This window comes from Pongo pygmaeus, chromosome 9 (genome assembly GCF_028885625.2).
Source record: "Pongo pygmaeus isolate AG05252 chromosome 9, NHGRI_mPonPyg2-v2.0_pri, whole genome shotgun sequence".
NCBI classification, from domain to species: domain Eukaryota; kingdom Metazoa; phylum Chordata; class Mammalia; order Primates; family Hominidae; genus Pongo; species Pongo pygmaeus.
The window spans coordinates 16,518,257-16,525,726 of record NC_072382.2 but is presented as its reverse complement, the minus strand read 5'-3'; the positions used below and the strand labels follow the sequence as shown (position 1 = coordinate 16,525,726).

General features: G+C 38.1%; 1 pseudogene; it reads left to right on the top strand.

The window, feature by feature from the left end:
- Positions 1 to 1,132: 1,132 nt before the first annotated feature.
- Positions 1,133 to 3,563, top strand: LOC129008355 (endogenous retrovirus group K member 6 Env polyprotein-like; annotated as a pseudogene).
- Positions 3,564 to 7,470: the final 3,907 nt, after the last annotated feature.

Here is a 7,470-nt window from a genome sequence, read left to right as displayed (position 1 = left end):
GCCAAAAGAATGAGTCATTGAAACTCAACATCACTCAGCTCAAAGAGCAGAAATGGTTGCTGTCATTTCAGTGTTACAAGATTTTAATCAGCCTATTAACATTGTTTCAGATTCTGCATATGTAGTACAGGCTACAAAGGATGTTGAGACAGCCTTAATCAAATATAGTATGGATGATCAGTTAAATCAACTGTTTACATTGCTACAAAAAAACCACAAGAAAAAGAAATTTCTCATTTTATATTACTCATATTCGAGCACATACTAATTTACCAGGGCCTTTAACTAAGGCAAATGAACAAGCTGACTTGCTAGTATAATCTGCCTTCATGGAAGCACAAGAACTTCATGCCCTGACTCATGTAAATGCAAAAGGATTAAAAAACAAATTTGATATCACATGGAAACAAGCAAAAATATTGTACAACATTGTGCTCAGTGTCAACTCTTACACCTGCCCACTCAGGAGGCAGGAGTTAATCCCAGAGGTTTATGTCCTGATGCATTATGGCAAATGGATGTCACACATGTACCTTCATTTGGAAAATTGTCATCTGTCCATGTGACAGTTGATACTTATTCACATTTCATATGGGCAACCTGCCAGATGGGAGAAAGTACTTCCCATGTTAAAAGACATTTATTATCTTGTTTTGCTGTCATGGGAGTTCCAGAAAAAATTAAAACTGATAATGGGCCAGGATACTGTACTAAAGCATTTCAAAAATTCTTAAATCAGTGGAAAATTAAACATACAACAGGAATCCCTTATAATTTCCAAGGACAGGCCTTAATTGAAAGAACTAATAGAACATTCAAAGCTCAATTGGTTAAACAAAAAAAGGAAAAAGAAAGTAAGGAGTATAACACTCCTCAGATGCAACTTAATGTAGCACTCTATACTTTAAATTTTTTAAACATATATAGAAATCAGACCACTACTTCTGCAGAACAACATTTTACTGGTAAAAAGAACAGCCCACATGATGAAAACTGATTTGGTGGAAGAATAACAAAAATAAAACATGGGAAATAGGTAGGGTGATAACATGGGGGAGAGGTTTTGCTTGTGTTTCACCAGGAGAAAATCAGCTTCCTGTTTGGGTACCCACTAGACATTTGAAGTTCTATAATGAACCCATCAGAGATGCAAATGAAAGTGCCTCCACAGAGACAGAGAACCCACAATTGAGCATCATTGACTCCAAGGGTGAACAAAATAGTGATATCAGAAGAACAGATGAAGTTGCCATCCACCAAGAAAGTGGAGCTGCCGACCTGGGCCCAGCTAAAGAAGCTGACACAGTTAGCTGAAAAAAGCCTAGAAAACACAAGGATAATACACACTCCAGAGAATATGCTGCTTGCAGCTTTAATGATTGTATCGATGGTGGTAAGTCTCCCTATGTCTGCAGGAGCCACTACAGCTAACTATACTTACTGGGCCTATGTGCCTTTCCCACCCTTAATTTGGGCAGTTACTTGGATAGATAATCCTATTGAAGTATATGTTAATAACAGTGCATGGGTACAAGGCCCCATGGATGACCGTGGCCCTGCCCAACCTGAAGAAGAAGAAATGATGATAAACATTTCCACTGGGTATCATGATCCTCCTGGTAAATCATCATCCTAGGAAAAGCACCAGGATGCTTAATGCCTACAATCCAAAATTGGTTGATAGAAGTACCTACTGTCAGTGCCACCAGTAAATTTACTTATCACATGGTAAGTGGAATGTCACTCGGGTCACAAATGAACAATTTACAGAATTCTTCCTATCAAAGATCATTAAAATTTAGGCCTAAGGGAAAACCATGCCCCAAGGAAATTCCAAAAGAATCAAAAGACCCAGAAGTCTTAGTTTGGGAAGAAAGTGTGGCTGATACTGCAGTGGTACTACAAAACAATAAATTTGGAACTATTATAGACTGGGCCCCCGAGGCCAATTATATTATGATTGTATGGGCCAGACCCACTCATTTTCACAGGCTCCATCGGTCTGGCCCACTAATCTGGCCTATGATAGTGATTTAACTAAAAGGTTAGACCAGGCTTATAGAAGACTAGAATCACCCTATCCATGGAAATGAGGTAAAAAGGGGATTTCATCACCCCGAACACAGTTAGTTAGTCCTGTTGTTGGTCCTGAACACCCAGAATTATGTAAGCTCACTATGGCCTCGTACCACATTAGAATTTGGTCTGGAAATCAAGTTATGGGAACAAAAAATCACAAGCCATATTATACTATTAACCTAAATTCCAATCTGACAATTCCTTTGCAAAGTTGTGTAAAACCCCCTTATATGCTAGTTGTAGGAAACATAGTTATTAAACCAGATCCCCAAACTATAACCTGTGAAAATTGTAGATTGTTTACTTATATTGATTCAACTTTTGATTGGTAACATCGTATTCTGTTAGTAAGGGCAAGAGAGGGCGTGTGGTTCCTTGTGTCCATGGACCGACCATGGGAAGCTTCTCCATCCATACATATCTTAACAGAAGTATTAAAAGGAGTTCTAACTAGATCTAAAAGATTCACTTTTACTTTGAAAGCAGTGATTATGGGTCTTATTGCAGTCACTGCTACTGCTGCGGCTACTGGAAATGCTTTATATTCCTCTCTTCAAACTGCAGAATATGTGAATAATTGGCAAAAGAATTCCTCAAAATTGTGGAATTGTCAAACTCAAATAGATCAAAAATTGGCAAATCAAATTAATGATCTTAGACAAACTGTCATTTGGATGGGAGATAGGCTCAAGAGCTTGGAATATCTTTTTCAGTTACAGTGTGACTGGAATACATCAGATTTTTGTATTACACCTCGAGTCTATAATGAATCTGAACATCACTGGGACATGGTTAGACACAATCTACAAGAAAGTGAAGATAATCTTACCTTAGATATTTCAAAATTGAAAGAACAAATTTTTGAAATATCAAAAGCCCAGTTAAATCTGGTGCCAGAAACTGAGGCAATGGTAAAAGCTGTTGATAGCCTCACAAAACTTAACCCTGTCACTTGGGTTAAAACCATTGGAAATTCCACTATTGCAAATTTTGTATTAATCCTTGTATGTCTGTCCTCTCTATTGTTAGTCTACAGGTGTATCCAGCAGCTCCAGAGAGACAGCGACTGGCGAGAATGGGCCATGATGATGATGGTGGTTTTGTCAAAAAGAAAAGGGGGAAATGTAGGGGAAAGAAAGAGAGATCAGACTGTCACTGTGTCTATGTAGAAAGGGAAGACATAAGAGACTCCATTTTGAAAAAGACCTGTACTTTAAACAATTGCTTTGCTGAGATGTTGTTAATTTGTAGTTTTGTCCCAGCCACTTTGCCCCAGCCACTTTGCCCCAGCCACTTTGACCCAGCCACTTTGACCCAGCCAGGAGTTCACAAAAACATGTGTTGTATAAAATCAAAGTTTAAGGGATCTAGGGCTGTGCAGGACGTGCCTTCTTAACAAAATGTTTACAGGCAGTATACTTGATAAAGGTCATCTCCATTCTCTAGTCTCCATAAACCAGGAACACAATGCAATGTGGAAAGCTGCAGGGACATCTGCCCTTGAAAGTGGAGTATTGTCCAAGGTTTCTCCCCATGTGATAGTCTGAAATATGGCCTCATGGGATAAGAAAGACCTGACTGTCCCCTAGCCCAACACCTATAAAGGGTCTGTGTTGAGGTGGATTAGTAAAAGAGGAAAACCTCTTGCAGTTGAGATAGAGGAAGGCCACTGTCTCCTGTCTGACCCTGGGAACTGAATGTCTCGGTATAAAACCCGATTGTAAATTTGTTCAATTCTGAGATGGGAGAAAAACCACCCTATGTTGGGAGGCGAGATATGTTTGCGGTAATGCTGCCTTGTTATTCTTTACTCCGCTGAGATGTTTGGGTGGAGAGAAATGTAAATCTGGCCCACACGCACGTCTAGGCATAGTATCTTCCCTTGAACTTAATTATGACATAGATCCTTTTGCTCACATGTTTTTTGCTGACATTCTCCTTATTATCACCCTGCTCTCCTTCTACATTCCTTTTTGCTGAAATAACGAAAATAATAATCAATAAAAACTGAGGGAACTCAGAGGCCAGTGCCAGTGCAGGTCCTTGGTGTGCTGAGTACTGTTCCGCTGGACCCACTGTTGTTTCTTGATACTTTGTCTCTGTGTCTTATTTCTTTTCTCAGTCTCTCGTCCCACCCGACTAGAAATACCTACAGGTGTGGAGGGACAGGCCACCCCTTCAGAGTTTGTGGAAAACTTAATTTAATGAATTGCTTTTTACAAATTGATGACATGGAAAAGCTGTCATGGAAATCACTGCCAGGATGCTAAAGTTAGCTCATGTTCTGGCCCAGATGTGGTCTGGTTGGAACCCGAGTTCATTCTTTGGAGGATGATTTTCATGGTTTGGAGGCTTTAAAACTTTAATAGTAGGCTTTGTGGCTGTAATAGGTGGATGCCTCCTGCTTCCTGTCTCCTGCCACTTCTCATCAGAAGCACCCAATCCACCACAGAAGTAATAGTAGACATACACACCACCACCTGAATAATGGCTCTGCAAAAGTACCAACCAGTATCCCAAGATGAGTATGTACCCACTCAAGAAGAAATAGTTAACTGTGGTTCTCTTTACTAATCTAAATTTGTGTCATGCACCAAAAGGGGGGGAATGAAGAAGGAATTAATGAAATCAACTGTAACCTAATAGTAGTAGTAATAGAAGTTTTAAAATCCTCTTAATGTTGCTGCAAAGTGTGACCTCCCCTTACACTCAAGTTACAAGGGACCTGTAACTTGTCTTCTCTCTGTGGACAGTGGACCTTATCTATGCTCCTGAACTCCACATTCTTCAAAGTTTATTACAGGCCCAGCGAGCTCCTGCACTACTGCAGGGTCACAAGACCGATAAGTTTAGGTTGCAAGTCATGTCTTTCTCAAAATGTAAGAAATGTTGCAATGCCGCCTTTGTTTCTTGCTTCTGTAACTCGCTCCCTGCTTCACGTAGTTCCCACCTTAAGAGATTTAAAAGTAGTAAAAGCTCTTTCTTCAGGGCTCAGGCTTTCAGGACACATGTCCGTCTGGGCTGGTGATCACCTTAATAGACTCTCCTGAACATTTTTCTATCTCTCTGGTCTTCGATTGTTTCACAACAAAAGATTGGTTCTTTGATTTAACTTCGTCAGACAAAAATAAAAAAATGCACAAAACCTTGAGATATATGGGATTATATAAAGAGATCAAACCTATGACTCACTGGCATCCCTAAAAAAGAGAGTAAGCAAGTTGCAAAACATTGTACATCAACATCTCCTCAACCTAGTTAGAGGGGTTGACAAGCAAATTTAGGAAATTCACAGAACCCCTGCAAGATACTACACAAGATGATAGTCTTTGAGACACATCAGATTCTCCAAGGTCAATGCAAAAGAAAAAATATTAAAGGCAGCTAAAGAGAAGGGGCATGGCACCTACCCACAAGGGGAACCCCATGAGGCCAGCAGAAATCTTTTCAGCAGAAACTCTACAAGGCAGAAGAGATTGAGGGCCTATATTCAGCATTCTTGAAGAAAAGAAATTCCAACAAAGAAGTTCCTATACAGCTAAACTAAACTTCATGAGCAAAAGAGAAATAAAATGCTTTTCAGACAAGCAAATGTTTAGGAAATTTATTACCAGACCTGACTTACAAGGAGTCCTTAAGGAAGCACTACACATGGAATTAAAAGACCATTACTGGCCACTGCAAAAACACACTGAAGTACACAGCCCATTGACACTGTAAAGGAACTACACAATCAAGCCTACATAACAACTAGTTAACAACACAATAACAGAATCAAATCCACACATATCAATATTAACCTTGAATGTAAACAAGTTAAATGATTCCACTTAAAATGTGCAGAGTGGCAAGTTAGATAAAGAAGTAAGACCCAAGTATATGCTGTCTTTGGGAGATCCATGTCACATACAATGACAATCATAGGCTCAAAGTAAAGGGATGGAAGAAGACCTATCAAGCAAACAGAAAACAAAAAAAGGGTTACTATTCTTATCTCAAAGTAGATTTTAAACAAACCATGATCAAAAGGATAAAGAAGGACATTACTTCATGATAAAGGGTTCAATTCAACAAGAAGACTTAAATAGTATACATATTGGATATTATTTATTATATTAAATATATTTAATATTATATACTAAATATTATATATAGATGTATATCTATTCTCTCTCTATATATATATCTAACACTGGAGCACCCAGATTTATGAAACAAGTTCTTAGAGACCTATGAAGAAACTTAGATAACCACAAAATAATAGTGGGAGATTTCAACACCCCACTGACAGTATTAGACAAATAATTGAGGCAGAAAACTAACAAGAATATTCAGAATCTAAATTCAGTAGTTGACCAAATAGACTTCACAGACATCTACAGAACATACCACTCCAAACAAGAGAATATACATTCTCTTAATCTGCACATGGCACATACTCTAAAGTCAACCATATTCTCAGCCATAAAGCAATTCTCAACAAATTCAAAATACCAAAATAATACCAAACACGGTATTAGATCACAGCACAATAAAAATAGAAGTCAATACCAAGGAGATATCTCAAAATCATATATTTAAATGCAAATTAAATAACCTGCTCCTGAATGACTTTTGGGTAAACAACAAAATTTAAGCATAAAGCAATTTTTTTTGAAACTAATGAAAACAAAGATACAACATACCAGAATCTCTGAGATACAGACAAAGCAGTGGTAAAAGAAACGTTCATAGCACTAATTATCCACATCAAAAAGTCAGAAATGTCTCAAAATAACAGCCTAACATCACGCCCAGAGGAACTAGAAAAACAAGGGCAAACCAAACCAAAAGCTAGCAGAAGAAAAGAAATGAACAAAATCCAACCAGAACTGAACAAAATTGAGATGTGAACAAAACATATAAAAAGATCGGTAAAACCAAAAGTTTGTTCATTGAAAGAATAATAAGATTGATACACCACTATCTAGGATAATAAAAAAGAGATAAGATCCAAATAAATGCAAGCAGAAATGATGAAGGAGGACATTACCACTTCTCCCATAGAAACACAAAAACCCTCATAGACTATTATGAACACTTCTATGCATACAGACTAGAAAACCTGAAGGAAAAAAAAGATAAATTCCTGGAAACATACAACCTCCCAAGATTGAATTAGAAAGAAGTTGAAACCCTGAACCAACCACTAACAAGTTCCAAAACTGAATCATTAATAAAAAAGCTACTGTTTTATTCTGTTCTCATGCTGCTAATAAAGGCATACCCAAAACTGGGTAATTTATAAAGAAATTGAGGTCTAATGGACTCACAGTTTCACATGGCTGAGAGGCCTCACAATCATGGCAGAAAGTGAAGGAGGAGAAAAAAACACATCTTACATGGTGGCAG